A 7,311-nucleotide genomic window follows, 5' to 3' on the forward strand; every position below is an offset into this window, starting at 1 on the left:
TATATTTTCCTTGTGACTGCATGGGTTTCCTCCAAGTGCTCCAGTTTCCTCCCACACTCCAAAGATGTACAAGATTATAAATTGTCCCTAGTGTGTAGGATAGTGGGAGTGCATGGAGTGATCGCTGGGTGGCATGGATTCAGTGAGCTGAAGCTCCATGCTGTAGCTCCAAAGTCAAGTCTAAAGCAATTAAGAGTTACCCACAATTAAGTCAGAAGTCACATATAGGCAAGACTAGGTACAGATGGTGGATCAGAAAGACACCATTAAACAATCAGTGAAAAAGAGAAACTGCAAACAGACTTGGGTGGCTATTTCCACTGGTCACTTAAAGCAAGTGAACACTGAAAGCAGTTGAAAAGGCTTACGGTACGTTTTCCTCCACTGCAGAAAGATTTAAGGACAGGAGACAGGATAACAAGCTACAGCTATGAAGATACATTTGGAATTGTTTGTACAGGTTTGGTCCCATCACACAAGGACATTCTTACATCAAGATGGTGCAAAGAAAGTTCACTGAACTGATCCATGGAAACACAGGACTGATGTACAAGGAGACATGATGTGTACTTGGCCCACACTCACTGGAGTTTCAAGGAATGAGATAGGGCCCCAGAGAAACACACAAAATTCTAAAGGATCTGAACTGACTCTCGTGTGTGTGTATATGCTTTTCATAGTGGCTGCAGAGATCAAACTGTAGGTCACAGCATGAAGATATAATGTATGCCATTTCAAACATTGATCAGGGGGAATCTCTTAATCCGGAGGATGAATGATATGTAGAAATCTTTATTGCAGATCGCAATGGAAACCAAGACAATAGACAATAGGTGCAGGAGGAGGCCATTCGGCCCTTCGAGCCAGCACCGCCATTCAATGTGATCATGGCTGATCATTCTCAATCAGTACCCCGTTCCTGCCTTCTCCCCATACCCCCTGACTCCGCTATCCTTTAGAGCTCTATCCAGCTCTCTCGTGAATGCATTCAGAGAATTGGCCTCCACTGCCTTCTGAGGAAGAGAATTCCACAGATTCACAACTCTCTGACTGAAAAAGTTTTTCCTCATCTCAGTTCTAAATGGCCTACCCCTTATTCTTAAACTGTGACCCCTTGTTCTGGACTCCCCCAACATTGGGAACATGTTTCCTGCTTCTAACGTGTCCAACCCCTTAATAATCTTATACGTTTCGATAAGATCTCCTCTCATCCTTCTAAATTCCAGTGTATACAAGCCTAGTCGCTCCAGTCTTTCAACATATGAAAGTCCCGCCATTCTGGGAATTAACCTAGTAAACCTATGCTGCACGCCCTCAATAGCAAGAATATCCTTCCTCAAATTTGACATTAAAATATTCAAGACATTAAAAATATTCAAGAAGGAGGCATTTCTTAATGCTCAAGAGATCATGGGATGTTGGAAAATGGTGGAAACAGGGTACAGAATTGAAGGATCAGCCGTGACAACACTGAATGGCCAAAAGACCTGCACTTGCTTCTCCTCTACAGTTCTATTTCCTTCCATGGGAGGATATCGCTAACCCAGCTGGGATTTTTATCAATAATCCATGGTTACTGCGACCAGAATATTTACATTTTTGATTATTTAAAGGACTCGATTTAGTCTAAACACCTGCCATGACAGGTTTTGGACTTGCTTCCAAATTACTAATCTAGCAATTTAACAATTGTGCTGTGGCTAAATTCCACAGGGTTTAATTCATGCTAGAGTATGGAGCTAGTCTGGCCAAGCATCAACTATTTCAACTACTTTTGTCTTTCCAAATGAACACATGCATGCACTCTTTACCAGAATATAAATGGACTGTTCAATTATGAGGTGACCATTATAAACCCCAAACATGTTTTCATATACCTTTTGCACCCCCACAGACCTCCCCACCATTCTTAAAAATGGAAACAGAGAGCTCACAGTCCACAAATAACGAATCAAGATAAATCCCATTCTTTTGCTACCCCAAATATTTCACTTCCTCTCTCATTATCTCACAGCATTCTGTCCTGTTATCTCTGACCTTTGTCCAACTATCTGCCATTCACCCCCCCCCCACACCTGTATCCACCTGTCACTTGCTAGGCTTTGTCCTGTACCCACCTCTCTTCCAGTTTTCTCCCCCAACAATGAGTCTGACGATGGGTCCTGATCCAAAATGTCACCTATTCATGTTCTCCAGAGATGCCGCCTGACCCACTATGTTACTCCAACATTTTGTGTCTTTTGTTGTAAACCAGCATCTGCAGTTCATTGTCTCTCTGAAATATGGTTTCCTTGCGAAGCAAAAAACTCTGATTTTTTAACATCCTGCCACATGCTATTGTCATACATGGATATCAGTAACTGCAATGCTGATCACCAGTTGAATTTAATATGCTGGCTGGTAAAGTCATTGTGTAACAAGACCTTTGGCTTACTTTTGAAGTTGGCTCGGTGACTCATAACAGACCAGAATAAAACATTTATCAGACCAAAATTATTTTAAAAATCTGCACAAAAGTTTAATCCCAAGTAAAATTATATATCACCCCACAGGATTTAAGCAAGGTGGAAAATCAAATTGTGCACTAAATTGCCTCCCTTATGAATGACATTTTGGGCAAACAACTTTAGTCCATCTGATCTAAAGTACCTCTGGGTTCCATTTGTTGACTCTGGAACAAATGGCTTTGAGACTCTTTTAATCAAAATCCCCCCCCCCCATTCCTCCCATCCAAACTGACATTTGTTGAGAATATATTGTGAAAACCTTATTTGTCTTCTATTGTTAATGTTACCACTGTGACTAGCAGCTGACATTACATCCAGCAGTCAACCAATTCAGACTGCGGGCAAGATAAGAGGCACACAAGGGATTCACATACATAATCCAATATTCTAAATTCAAGCAAATGAGCCACACAGCATGACCTTTTTTTTTCTCCACCCACATATATATGTTCATATGTTCCAGATGTTCACATCGAGAAAATGACCAACTAACCAATCTACTTGATCAATAAATAGATCTTTTCTCTTATGTTCTTTTAGGAGAAACAATAGGCACCACAATTGTTCGATACTTTCTACTTATGTTTGCATAATTAGACTGCACAGAGGCCAAGGTCCTCAGCTGTGGAACAGACAGTGCATGATTGTCGCCTATTGCCTTAACCCATAGCGTCGAGAACAATGAGAACAAGTCACAGATTCTCCAAAGCAACCAGTTATGCTCCCATTCACATTCTGTGCAGTGACTGCATGCAACGTTACAAAACAAAATTGCCAAAACTGGATATGATTCGATGGAGAGAGAGGGTAAAAAAGACATGTTGCTAAACATTTAATGCAGTATGCTTCATCTCACCCTGTATGGACTATAAACACTGGTCTGTTTCTGCAGTTATTTTCATATTCCATCGGACTACAGGGCTGTGACTCATGGTGTACCTCAGGTCGGTACCATTGCTGTTTGTCATCTATATCAATAAACAAGGCATGATTAGTAAGTTTGCAGATGACACTGGAGAAGGTGGAGTCGTAAACAATGCAGTTAAATGTAAAGTTGCAATCCTGGAACGCACATCTTTGAAATACTGAGGAAAATATTCCATTGTACCTCTCCAGCGATGGTGTCTGTGAATGAAACAGTTGACTCATCAGCTAAACATTACATATTATTGACTGCAATACCCCGAAGCTCGGCATTATTTTAAACCTAGTACATGTAAGTTTCATGGCAGAAATTAAAAAAGGCTGCAATCATTCACCAGGTAATGAAACAAAATCTGATCGCACCACTGGCGAAGCTGCTTCACTGAAACAATAATGATGTCATTAGCATCAGAATGGATCATTAGGTTGCATGTTTACTGACAATAGCAAAGACAACACAACAACTTATTTTCCCCAAAGTGAGCAGCCATCAAACCGTTAAATGCTGCTATCTCCCCTTACCCACTTGTATCCAATCTGCAGGTTTCTTCACTGAGTGGGCGGTTGATTGGAGCAGGTGGACAAGGTTAATACAGTGCTGCTCTGTTTTGGAGCCAGATACATGTGTTTTCTCCACAAGGCCATTCAGAGGCTCGAAAATGCCTGTCAGTGCTGGGAGCCCCCTTACCTCTGCACGGTAGAGCTCGTCCTTTCAACCTACTGCGCTGGTGTGGTGTACTGTGCTGTGCAGCGCCCGGCTCGCTGCTCTTCCTTGACGACAGAAAAAGCCTAGCAACAGCTTGATAGACGCCCCGGAATAGTCCAATTGGACTCGGTAGCAGCGGCCGCAGGCTCCCTTTGGGAGTGAGGGAGGGAGGGGGACGCCAGGTTGCACTTTAAGGTGTTCAAGCGCCGGACTGGGCTGGCGCCACAGATGCTGCCACCAGCAAAAGCAACAAACAGCCTGTGCAACGCTGACACCATGGAAAGGAGCTGCTAACTCCAGCGATTAGCTGCTCGTCGCAGTTCTTGTTTGCTTCCCAACGATTGCCCGCAGTAATAGTATTGCAAATTTATCTACAGCTCCTCGCCAGGGTCAGGGACACTTTGTGCCATTAGTGGCACAGGAATAAACTTTGCAAATCACAGTGGAACAATTCAAGGCCGAAACCAATTGAATGCGCTCACGAATCTCCGCAATCCCCCTATTCACTAAAGATCGCGTTCTGGCGGTTACTTATTGACATTGAAGGGTTACGGTGGAATGTTAAGCAACGCACTCGCGTCGAATATGAAATTGCTGCAAAATACCTTAACTTTACGAATAAAAGGATCTCAAATAAATTTCCCAATGGAAATTCCACAAGAATGTCGTGATACATAGAAACGACCATCGATCAATACGTTAATCGTTATTGAACAGCCTTTTGAACAGCCCATGTGTATAGTAGGGGAGAAAGTAGCAAACACAATATACTGGAGCAAGAAAGATGCATGGAATAAAAAGCATAATGAGATTCTTTTTTGATCTCTTGACGTTTGGGTAGCCAGAAAACCTGTAATTTGCATGGATTCTGCCCACTTTCTTAACACAGATCCACATTTCGACTGGAGGTTTATTCGAAGGCTTGAAGAGGGGCAACGATTCAAAGCATGTCCACTTGTACTCTATTTATTCACAAAATGCTGGAGTAACTCAGCAGATCAGGCAGCATCTCGGGAGAGAAGGAATGGGTGACGTTTCGGGTCGAGACCCTTCTTAGGGTCTCGACCCGAAACGTCACCCATTCCTTCTCTCCCGAGATGCTGCCTGACCTGCTGAGTTACTCCAGCATTTTGTGAATAAATCGATTTGTACCAGCATCTGCAGTTATTTTCTTATTCCACTTGTACTCTAAATGTCTGCAGTGAGTGAGGAAACATGGTAAAATTGCCACACCACACACCCGGTCACCAGCAGGTTAACGTTTCGCCGTCACCTAACTACTTCTGTGTAGGAAGGGACTGTAGATGCTGGTTTAAACCGAAGATAGACCCAAAATGCTGGAGTAACTCAGCGGGACAGGCAGAATCTCTGGAGAGAAGGAATGGGTGACGTTTCGGATCGAGTCTGAAGAAGGGTCTCGGCCCGAAACGTCACCCATTCCTTCTCTCCTGAGATGCTGAGTTACTCCAGCATTTCGTGTCTACCCATCTACCTATTCCAGCCAGTTCGGCTGCCAAAAAGAGATATAATATAAGAAAATAACTGCAGATGCTGGTACAAATCGAAGGTATTTATTTCACATAATGCTGGAGTAACTCAGCAGGTCAGGCAGCATCTCGGGAGAGAAGGAATGGGTGACATTTCGGGTCGAGACCCAAAAAGAGATTTCCATCTGAAAGAATCGTCACATATCTCACTGGAAGAAAATGAGATTTATAAACGAAACGACGTTCGCGTTCACATGGAGACACTGACCATTTTTTCCCCCAAAATCAAATCCTTTCTCAGTAACATTTTATCGGAACTTACAAGGGAGATACTAGTGGGAAAATACTGTTTCGTATTAGGAATGACCAATACAGAGGGGGAAAAAACCACAGCGGCACGTTTATTTACTCTAATTCAACCAGCCGTGATATTTTACGAACAATCGTCCCATGTCTGTGTGATAGAACGGCCACAAATTACTTTTGGCTCTCAATCCACCTACTGTTGCTTCTGAAGTTTGCTGTGTTGAATATACTCGTATCCACCTCCACAATATTAGTAACTAGTGTAATTCTTGAACAAATATGATGTGTGTAACTTAGTGTTCCAACACAGACCTTTCAATGCCTCTCTACAAACGAAGACCATTTTTTGTTTAAAGCCGGGATCCGAGCAAAATCAACGATAACTACCATCTGTTTCATCTCTGACAATCTACAACCAGCGGCAAGGGTCTTTTCAATGGCCGTACACAAAGTTTTAAGTTGAGCGGATGATTTTGATCCATTCGGATTTTTTTGGCAAATATTCTGAACTATATATATATATATATACTAGTTCAGAATATTTGCATATATATATATATGTATATATGTCTCTCACATACACTTTGCTGAGTTGGATCCCAGGGTTATATATATATATATATATAAACCCTGGGATCCAACTCAGCAAAGTGTATGTGAGAGACACTGCAATCACCGAGGGTGGCGCACAGTCAACAAAAGAGAAACGAAAGCTGCGGTTTCAGGCGCCTACATTTCAATGCAAAGTCAGGCTCTCTGGTATTATTTTTTCCTTTTTTTGTGCATTTAAATAAGATAGGAATTCTTACCCGCGAGAACAGCCCGTTTCTGAACAGAAGGTAATGAAGTCTCTCGAGGTAAGGTTTAAGATCCAAGTCAAAGCACCCAACTTGTCCATGCAGCGGTTCGCCTTGCAGTGTGATGTGTCTGCCTGCTTCAAAACCAGCCCCCTGCCCCGAGTGCAACCGCTTGCTGGAAGTTGCTGAAAAAGTTCAGGCCAATCCACCCCCAAACGTCTGAGGTCACTGCGGCAAAACGTCGCGATACTGAAGCGCAGGGGAGGGAGGGAGGTTGGCTGTGTGCTGTTACCAGGGAACAGCAAGCTCACTGAGGCAGAGAAATACTTTTAACTCTTTCAACTTTCTGAGCAATTGTCCAAGGAAGGGGAAGGGGAGGGGAAGGGAAGGCGGCTAATTCAGTTTTCTCCAAACAGGGATATTGGAATCGAACGTATTATTTGAATACTCAAACGGAATGAGAGTAATGGTTATCGTCAGGGGTTGAATTTTCATTTGATGATCTTCTCCAACCCATCCTTGCTGAAGAATGTGGCTTCCACTGTGGGATGTGTTTTCACAGAACACTGAAAGCAAGTGGTTCA

The 7,311-nt window shown here is 42.9% G+C and overlaps 1 protein-coding gene across 7 annotated transcripts in view; it reads right to left on the reverse strand.

Annotated features, from left to right (window-relative positions):
• Window positions 1-6,944, reverse strand: part of sipa1l1 (signal-induced proliferation-associated 1 like 1) — a 296,284-nt gene extending 289,340 nt beyond the window's left edge. For 4 of the 7 annotated variants that reach the window (XM_078406241.1, XM_078406248.1, XM_078406247.1 and 1 more), the window contains exon 1: window positions 6,740-6,944. The gene's annotated coding sequence lies outside the window, so the exon portion shown is untranslated. The other 3 variants (XM_078406242.1, XM_078406243.1, XM_078406244.1) reach the window with 3 other exon arrangements.
• Window positions 6,945-7,311: the final 367 nt, after the last annotated feature.

This window comes from Rhinoraja longicauda, chromosome 10 (assembly GCF_053455715.1).
Source record: "Rhinoraja longicauda isolate Sanriku21f chromosome 10, sRhiLon1.1, whole genome shotgun sequence".
NCBI classification, from domain to species: Eukaryota; Metazoa; Chordata; class Chondrichthyes; order Rajiformes; family Arhynchobatidae; genus Rhinoraja; species Rhinoraja longicauda.